A 7,605-nucleotide genomic window follows, 5' to 3' on the forward strand; every position below is an offset into this window, starting at 1 on the left:
CAGTTTAGTGTTTTTAATTGCTAACTCCTACAGTGATGCTTTTAGGTTTTATGTGATTTTCATACTGATTTTCATGAAAAAAAAAAAAAAAAAAAGTAAGGATTATTCTTAAAACAAGAAAATAATCTACCAATAGAGTAGGAAAAATAAAGTTATCCATTTGAATTGATTATTTTTAAGAATAGTTAATATTTTATATCTCAGATGTATCTTGATTTAAGACTTCGTACAGATGTTTGTAATGGAAAACAAACAAACAAACAAACAAAAAAAAAAATACTGTGTGAGAAAATCGCTCTTGCAGTGTAAAGCTATTGCTGGAGAAATAAGTGCTAAACATGACAACTCACAAATGGACCACTGTTTGATTTGCTTTTCTCTTATGATGGATGTTTGAATGCTGTCACAGAGAATGTGTATGTGTTTTAAATACCGAATGTCTGATTCGACTCTTTGCAGTGAGGTTTGTTCTCCTGGGGAAGAATGCGTCGGAAAACAGTCGAGTGGGAAACTTAATCTTGGGAACAGTTGTGTTTAACAGTAAAGCTCCTTCAGATGAGAAGATCCATCAGGGCAGTCAGAGAGTTGGAGGAATGCTAAAGAAAAGACATGTGACAGTCATCATCAATTCTCAGCTGCTCCGGACGAACATCTCAGATCATCAGATCACACAGACAGTGAGAGAGTGTGTGAATCTGTCTGATCCAGGACCTCCTGCATTCATACTCGTACTGCAGCACAATGACTTCACTGAGGACGACCTGAGAAGAGTGAAACACGTGCTGAAAGAGTTCAGTGAAGATGCCATTAAATACACGATAGTGCTCACAACTGATGAAGAGACACACAGAGCTGAAGTTAAAGAATTCTTTCAACAGTTAACTGCAGAATGTGGAGGAGGACATCTTCAGGCTAAGGATAAAAAAATCAGATCTCAGATTTTCAAAAGAGTAAAGAATACACTGAAGGGCAAATATTTTCATGGAAAAATGAAAGAAACACCAATGTTTGGCTCATCAGAGGACGCAGAAGACAGCATATCTGTGGATTCTGATCTCTCAGAGGATGAAAATATTGATGAGAGCCATAAAGAGAAAAAGGAAGAAAGAAGAACATTCAGTTTCTCAAAGATCCCAAACCCTTGTAAGTCTTCATACTTTTATTGCCTTAAAAATACAGTGATCCCAAAATGTATTTGATCAGTTAAGCCACATTTGCATGTACATTTACTTTTTACATTTATGAACATAATTGCATAAAAAAAATAATAAATAAAAATTAAAAGTATAAATAATATATAGTGTAATAGTTTTATGGCTGTACTTTTCAAAATGCTTCTATCATTGTTTATTGTTTTGAAACTGATGTATAGCATGAAATCAGTTTTTCAGTTAAAGTCAGTTCATCATTGATTCTCAGTGACACTGTTGGAAGAGAAGTGAACTGATCTGGACCATGACATCACTGAATCAGCAGTCACATGACTTGACTTGGGAGGTAGACTTATTATGTAATTATCTGGTTTTAGGCAGGTTTCTGTCAAACAGAGCATATCTAGGTGATGATCAGTGATCATATAATTTACAAAAAGCGCTTTTGTAGACAGGGATCTAATATTCAATAAGCCATGCCTTGTGATTCCATTTTAACCAATAACTAGAGCACTTTCATCAGTGGGTGTGTCACAGCGGGGAGAACCTGTTTGATGTTTTGATCAGAACGGAAGAGCACTACACTGGACATTACACTACACTGTCACACTACAGTGAGTTCAGATGCCAGCAAGGGCTCGAAGAACCACCTGCTTGTTTTAAATCAGCGGTGTGGGAAAGTTTTGGTTTCTAGAGATGCACCATAATTCAGAACCTTTTTTTTGACCAAACTCTATTCCTGAAACTGCATTGCAGTCATTTCCCAAAATGTTATTTTGTGGAATTTTTAAACTCTGTAAAGAGGAGAAAATACTGTAGCAGGCAGATCAAGCTCACTGTTCGCAATGCTCATAATATAGGAAGACAGATATGGGGGTGTTATTTAAATGTTTCTCTGAGAGGAATTGAATGTCTTCAGAAATGTTTTGATGGCATTTTCTTTTCCTCTTACCTCCATATAATGCATATTAAAGCAATGTTTATAAGTGCAGTGCTGCTTTGTTTACAGTGGTAACCAAGGAAACACTGTATTGCTGCTGTTCTGTAAGCGCCACCTGCTGTCATAGAGTGAATCTGCATCTCATTCAGTCCCTCTGCTGTTTTTGTTTTGTGCAGGTGTTTTTGTAGCAAAATTTCACAAATTTAGTCAGACCATTCTGTTTTTGCTTTAAATCTTGAAATTATACAATTCAAAAACCAAAAATCAATTAAAACAACTGCTCATGCTACTCATATGTAGCACTACTGTCTGTTCAAAATAAATGAAATAAAATGCATTTCCTGTTGTACCAAACTCATATACTTCTGTGTACCGTTACACCCCTAACAGTCACTAATAGTTAAAGGAATAGTTCACCCCAAAATTAAAATTATGTCATTAATTACTCACCCTCCTTAAGGTTTCAAACCCTTAAGACCTTTGTTCATCTTAAGAACACAAATTAAGATATTTTTGATGGAATCTAAGAGCTCTCTGACCCTCCAAAGACAGCAAGGATATTACCATGATCATCACACAGAAATGTAGCAAGGAGATCAGTAAAACAATCCATGTGACATCAGGGGTTCAACTTTATTCAACAATTCGTCTCCTCCGGGTCACCCTGCCACCATTTTGGAGAGTGTCAGGTTCAGCTGCGCCACGCAGACTTGTAGCTTCGTTAAATTACGGTTGAACCCCTGATGTCACATGGATTATTTTACTGATGTCCTTGCTGCGTTTCTGGACCTTGATTGTGGTAATTGCATTGCTGTCTATGGAGGGTCAGAGAGCTCTCAGATTTCATCAAACATATCTTAATTTGTGTTCTGAAGATGAAAGGTCTTACAGGTTTGGAACAACATGAGGGTGAGTAATTAATGACAGAATTCATTAATGAATTCTCATGAAAACCCCCTGTTTCAGCAGTGGTTAGTTCTCACCACAGTTTTAAAAACGCTAAAAAAAAGTGGCCGTGGTCTGCTGCGGAGGGGAAAGAGGGGAGACAGACTACACAGAAAACTTTTCAGACAGTTTCAGACAGTTTCATTTTATTCCCTCCAATAAAAACACAAACAAATGCACAGCCATTTGCACTTTGCATTGAAAGCATATGAAAGCCCTGTTGCACCTCTGATAACTTTTAAGGCTTATTCTGTTGCGTTTATACAAGTCTTTTGACTGGTTGTGTCATGGAGCTGTAAACACTCACTAAGTGAATGAATCGTGTTTGTGCCGAACTCTTATTACAAAGCAAAAACAAACGCTGTCCTTCGATCCATGAACGTTTCTCTCAGTTAATGTGCACGATCTCACAGTCTGAAGTGTCTGTCATAGCAAATCAACACATGCTGTTGTGAATAATTAAGCGAAGCGTCTTCTCATAGGATAAGAACACAGTCTCATGAATCATTTAATAGACACCGACACGTCCTTTGCCATGTCACAAATTGTGACATCAACACGATGTAGATTTTAAACCTGGAAGATGAAAATAGCGCAAAAAAGTTTACAATTAACCAGTTTTCTCCAACAGTTACAATTAATGGATGCTAACATTGTCTTTTATGATGTGTAACACAAACACCTCTGCTAAAATCTCAGGAAAAAAAGTAGTCTCGGGTTTCATGACACTTTAAAGAAAGTTTGAGCCTTACAAGGCAATTAATTATGTAATACCTTCAAACCAATTATTGTCTCTCTGTTTCTTTTATTTTGATTGCAGTGAGCAGGAGAGACCAAAGTCCAGAGGGCAAACGTCCTAATAGTAAGTCAAACAGCCTGCAAATTTGAAGACTCTTTGTATTCTATACTTAAATTTTAAAATGGTGGTCTAATATATATTTTGCTACATTTATCAGTGTCAACGCTGAATCTGGTTGTGTGCGGGAGTAACGAGACATTAAAATCCTCCATATCAGAGCTGATCCAGCAGCAGATAGACAGAAGATCAGACGTGGAGCTTCATGATCGTCTGATCAATCTGCTGAAGCTTCCAGCTCTGATTGGTCTCTCAGAGGAGGAAGTGATGCGTCAGACTCTCTTTTGTCAAATCCAGCACAGGATCGCGGGGGCTAATCCGCCATTGTGGCGGTCAGTACAAAGTGATTGGGTTAAAGGAACTTGGAAACTCCAGACAGATCCCAGAACTGCTGGATTATATAGAAAACATGAAGACCAGACCCTATTCAGCTCAGATGTATGTGAATACTCGAGAGAACAGAGTCAGACATGAACTGGAGGAACAACATAAAGAAGTACTGAAGAGAAAGGATAATGAAATCAATGAGTTACAGCAGAAGATTCAGTCAGAGGGTGAGGTCTAAAATTTACTCTAAACATCTCTCATGGCTAGTGATTAAATAGTATTGAGTTTTGGGTACAAGGAACAGATCAGTACTTTGAAAGATTTGTGTGTGTGTGTGTGTGTGTGTGTGTGTGTGTGTGTTCACAATGAAATTTTGGAATATATTGTAAATGTGGTCAATGGTCCTGAGTAATAAATATTTATTTTATGGTTCCTGTAGCTGGTAGAACATGGTAGCAAGTGAAGTCACATGTTCAATTTCTACGTAACAGATATTGATAAAATGTATAGCTTGAATCTAAGTTACATTACATTTTAGTAACTAATAATTGTAAGGCCACAAAACAGACATTAAGCCAGATAAAACATGTAAAAAAACATTGGGTCTCATTCACTAATAATTTTAGATTATTTGTATTTACGCACATTCAAACTTCTCACGACAACTTTCCGCCTGATTCACAGCACGTGCGTACACATATGAATTTGTTCTTAACCTCGTCCTAATGTTAGTGAATTCTGAGTACTACAAATGAGTGGCTGCAAGCACAAGGTTAGTCGTTTGCATAAAACACCCAGACCATCTCCATATAAGGGCTTTCCGCACACTCTTTCCTTACAGCCTTTCATTAAAAATATTCCACGCAACCCCACATGACGCTTGCTCTCTACAGACGCTCTCTTGCTGGATTTTTGAGCAATGTGAAGTGTGCATTCCTCAAAATCAGTTCATACACAATAAAACACCTTTTATACAGCGGGGTGTATATGTGCTATTATTCAAAGAAACCTCACAGCTTTTCTTACTCTTTCACTGTATATGATGAAATCATTTTAAGATGAAATATACATTTTATCATAATTATATATAATATATAACTATTATCATAAGATGAAACGTACATTATATAGCTTATATATAGTTTATATAGATTAAGACCGGCCAGAGTGTGATTTTTGCGTACATGTGCTTTCAGTTGTTCCTATATTTTTTTTTTCTTAAATTTAGAATAAATTTTAGTACAAAAGTTTTAATGAATCATGATTTGTTCATGAAAATGTTCATACACAGGTTTCATGCACAAATCTGTGTGTACGTATTCTTAGTGAATGAGACCCAATGCATTTCTTATTCTTTGTTTTTATTGTGTGTTACGTTGTAGTGATGATGACTGCCTCCTCACTGGAGGGGGTGGGGGTGGGGGGGGTTATTTTGTCTATCTGAACTTTTCTGAACCGGTTGGACTAATTACTCAGTTAATGATTCACTCTGAAATCCATTTAGAAAATTAGCTTATTTCTGTTAATGATTATAACAACATATAAAGGGAATACAATCCTGCAGTTAAAAATGATTTAAATCTACAGCAGTCTTAAAGATTCATTTTCTTGACATGTTTCTACCGATGTGCAGTGGCGGTCTTAACATAGAGGCATAGGTAGGCGGTTGCTTGGGGCCCCCTACCGGCGGTCGAAGTAGGGGGGCCCCCAACCAACCTAAAAAAAAAACAAACAAAAAAAACCTTATCATCATGAACGCTTCAAAAGCATGGTGAATTATATTGATATTCTTAAGAAATACGTTGAAACATTGAAGTAGTAGTTAAAATGTCCAGTTCATGGTTATCTGTCCCTACACATACACCCCCTACTTTCATAATGAAATGGACCAGTCCGTGACGGTGCGTGGCGCGAAAGATAAACACACAGTGACAGGAGGACTGGGAAGTACACAAACAGAGACGAAGCAAGACGCGAAAATGAAACGATGTTACCCAAGCGGCTCAAATAAGAGAAAAAAACGAAAAGACACAGATAAGTATTTGGCAACGCTGCCGAAGATGACACACTTTTTTACGGCTACTGTTGTTGGGGTTGGGGATGCAGACAGGAACAACGCCCAAAGCGTTGAACATGCCACTACAGCAGCATCAGCAACAGCTAGCTGTGAAGTGGCGCTAGTTGAGGATAACAACCAAGAAATCAATGAAAAGGACATCACGTTGTTGCCGCCCGCCGTCACCGACAGTGTTATCGACTTTGACACAGATGAGGTGGAAGAGTTGTCCAGTGATGGCCATTTTGACACCGATGATGACGATGATGGGGCTTTGGTGAGTCAAATGCCTACTCTGCTAGTAATAGCCCTAGCCATACCCTAATAAAAATGATTTTGTGGTGAAGTAAATACTACAGAAAAAAAACATGTAATTTCTACATGTAAAAGTTTGTTCAGGCAAGAATTAAAAGAAAAAGTAAGTAAATTCTATATTAGTAGTCAATTCAAGCTTGTAGAAATTAAAGCATTAATATTAGCATAATTTACTAAACTTTTCTTATACTGGTGTCCCCATCATGCACTGGGATTTGAATAATTAAGTTAATTAAGGTTCATTTATTTTTATTTTTTTGCTGTTTTCCTGCTGTATTTACACTGTTTTATCATTACTTTTGTTGATAGGTTTAGTAACTGGCATCAACCATTTTGTTACATTTGGAGTTAATTTTCTACTCAAAATGACACATTCATACTCAAAAACGATCCAATCAAATGTTACCATCACTGTGTATTGTGTACCGAGTCTCTGTGTTCAGGTGACGCGTTACTTTTATTATGTAGATATGGTATCCGCACAATATCTATTGTGTTATTTACTTTGATATTTCTAAGTAAAGCATACTCTTTAAAAGTGTGGTATAATTCAATGTTATATTTTCTGAGTAAAATGTGTTACAAAGGAAACTTCAACTAAGTAGACATTACTCAACCTTTTACTAGCCAAGTTAAAATGACTTATTTTCTTTGTTAATTTTACTTAACTTAGTTAAGTAGAGTTTACTTAATTACATATGTGAAATTTACTTAAATATGCGTGCAAAAACTTGCCAAAGAAAAATTAAGTAAATCTTACTCATTGTTTTTTTCAGTGTAGCTGTGCTAATCCTGCTGCCACCGACCAAAGCACTGTAGGCTTGCTGACAGATGACCCGGCTCTCTGGCCTAAGAAACTCACGGCCGAGGAGCGATGTGCGATCATTCGCAAAGGTCCCATACAAGTTAGTGTAGAATTCCCCAAAAATCAAGAGGGGCGGAGATTTACCAGTAATAATTACTGCATCCAAATGAAAAACGGGGAGAAGATTAACAGGACATGGCTTATCTACAG

At 37.0% G+C, this 7,605-nt stretch overlaps 1 pseudogene; it reads left to right on the forward strand.

Moving 5' to 3' along the window:
- The first annotated feature begins 471 nt into the window (after positions 1-471).
- LOC131535822 (uncharacterized) overlaps positions 472-7,605 on the forward strand; it is a 12,281-nt pseudogene continuing 5,147 nt past the window's right edge.

The sequence above is a fragment of the Onychostoma macrolepis genome, chromosome 03 (genome assembly GCF_012432095.1).
Source record: "Onychostoma macrolepis isolate SWU-2019 chromosome 03, ASM1243209v1, whole genome shotgun sequence".
Lineage (NCBI taxonomy): Eukaryota > Metazoa > Chordata > Actinopteri > Cypriniformes > Cyprinidae > Onychostoma > Onychostoma macrolepis.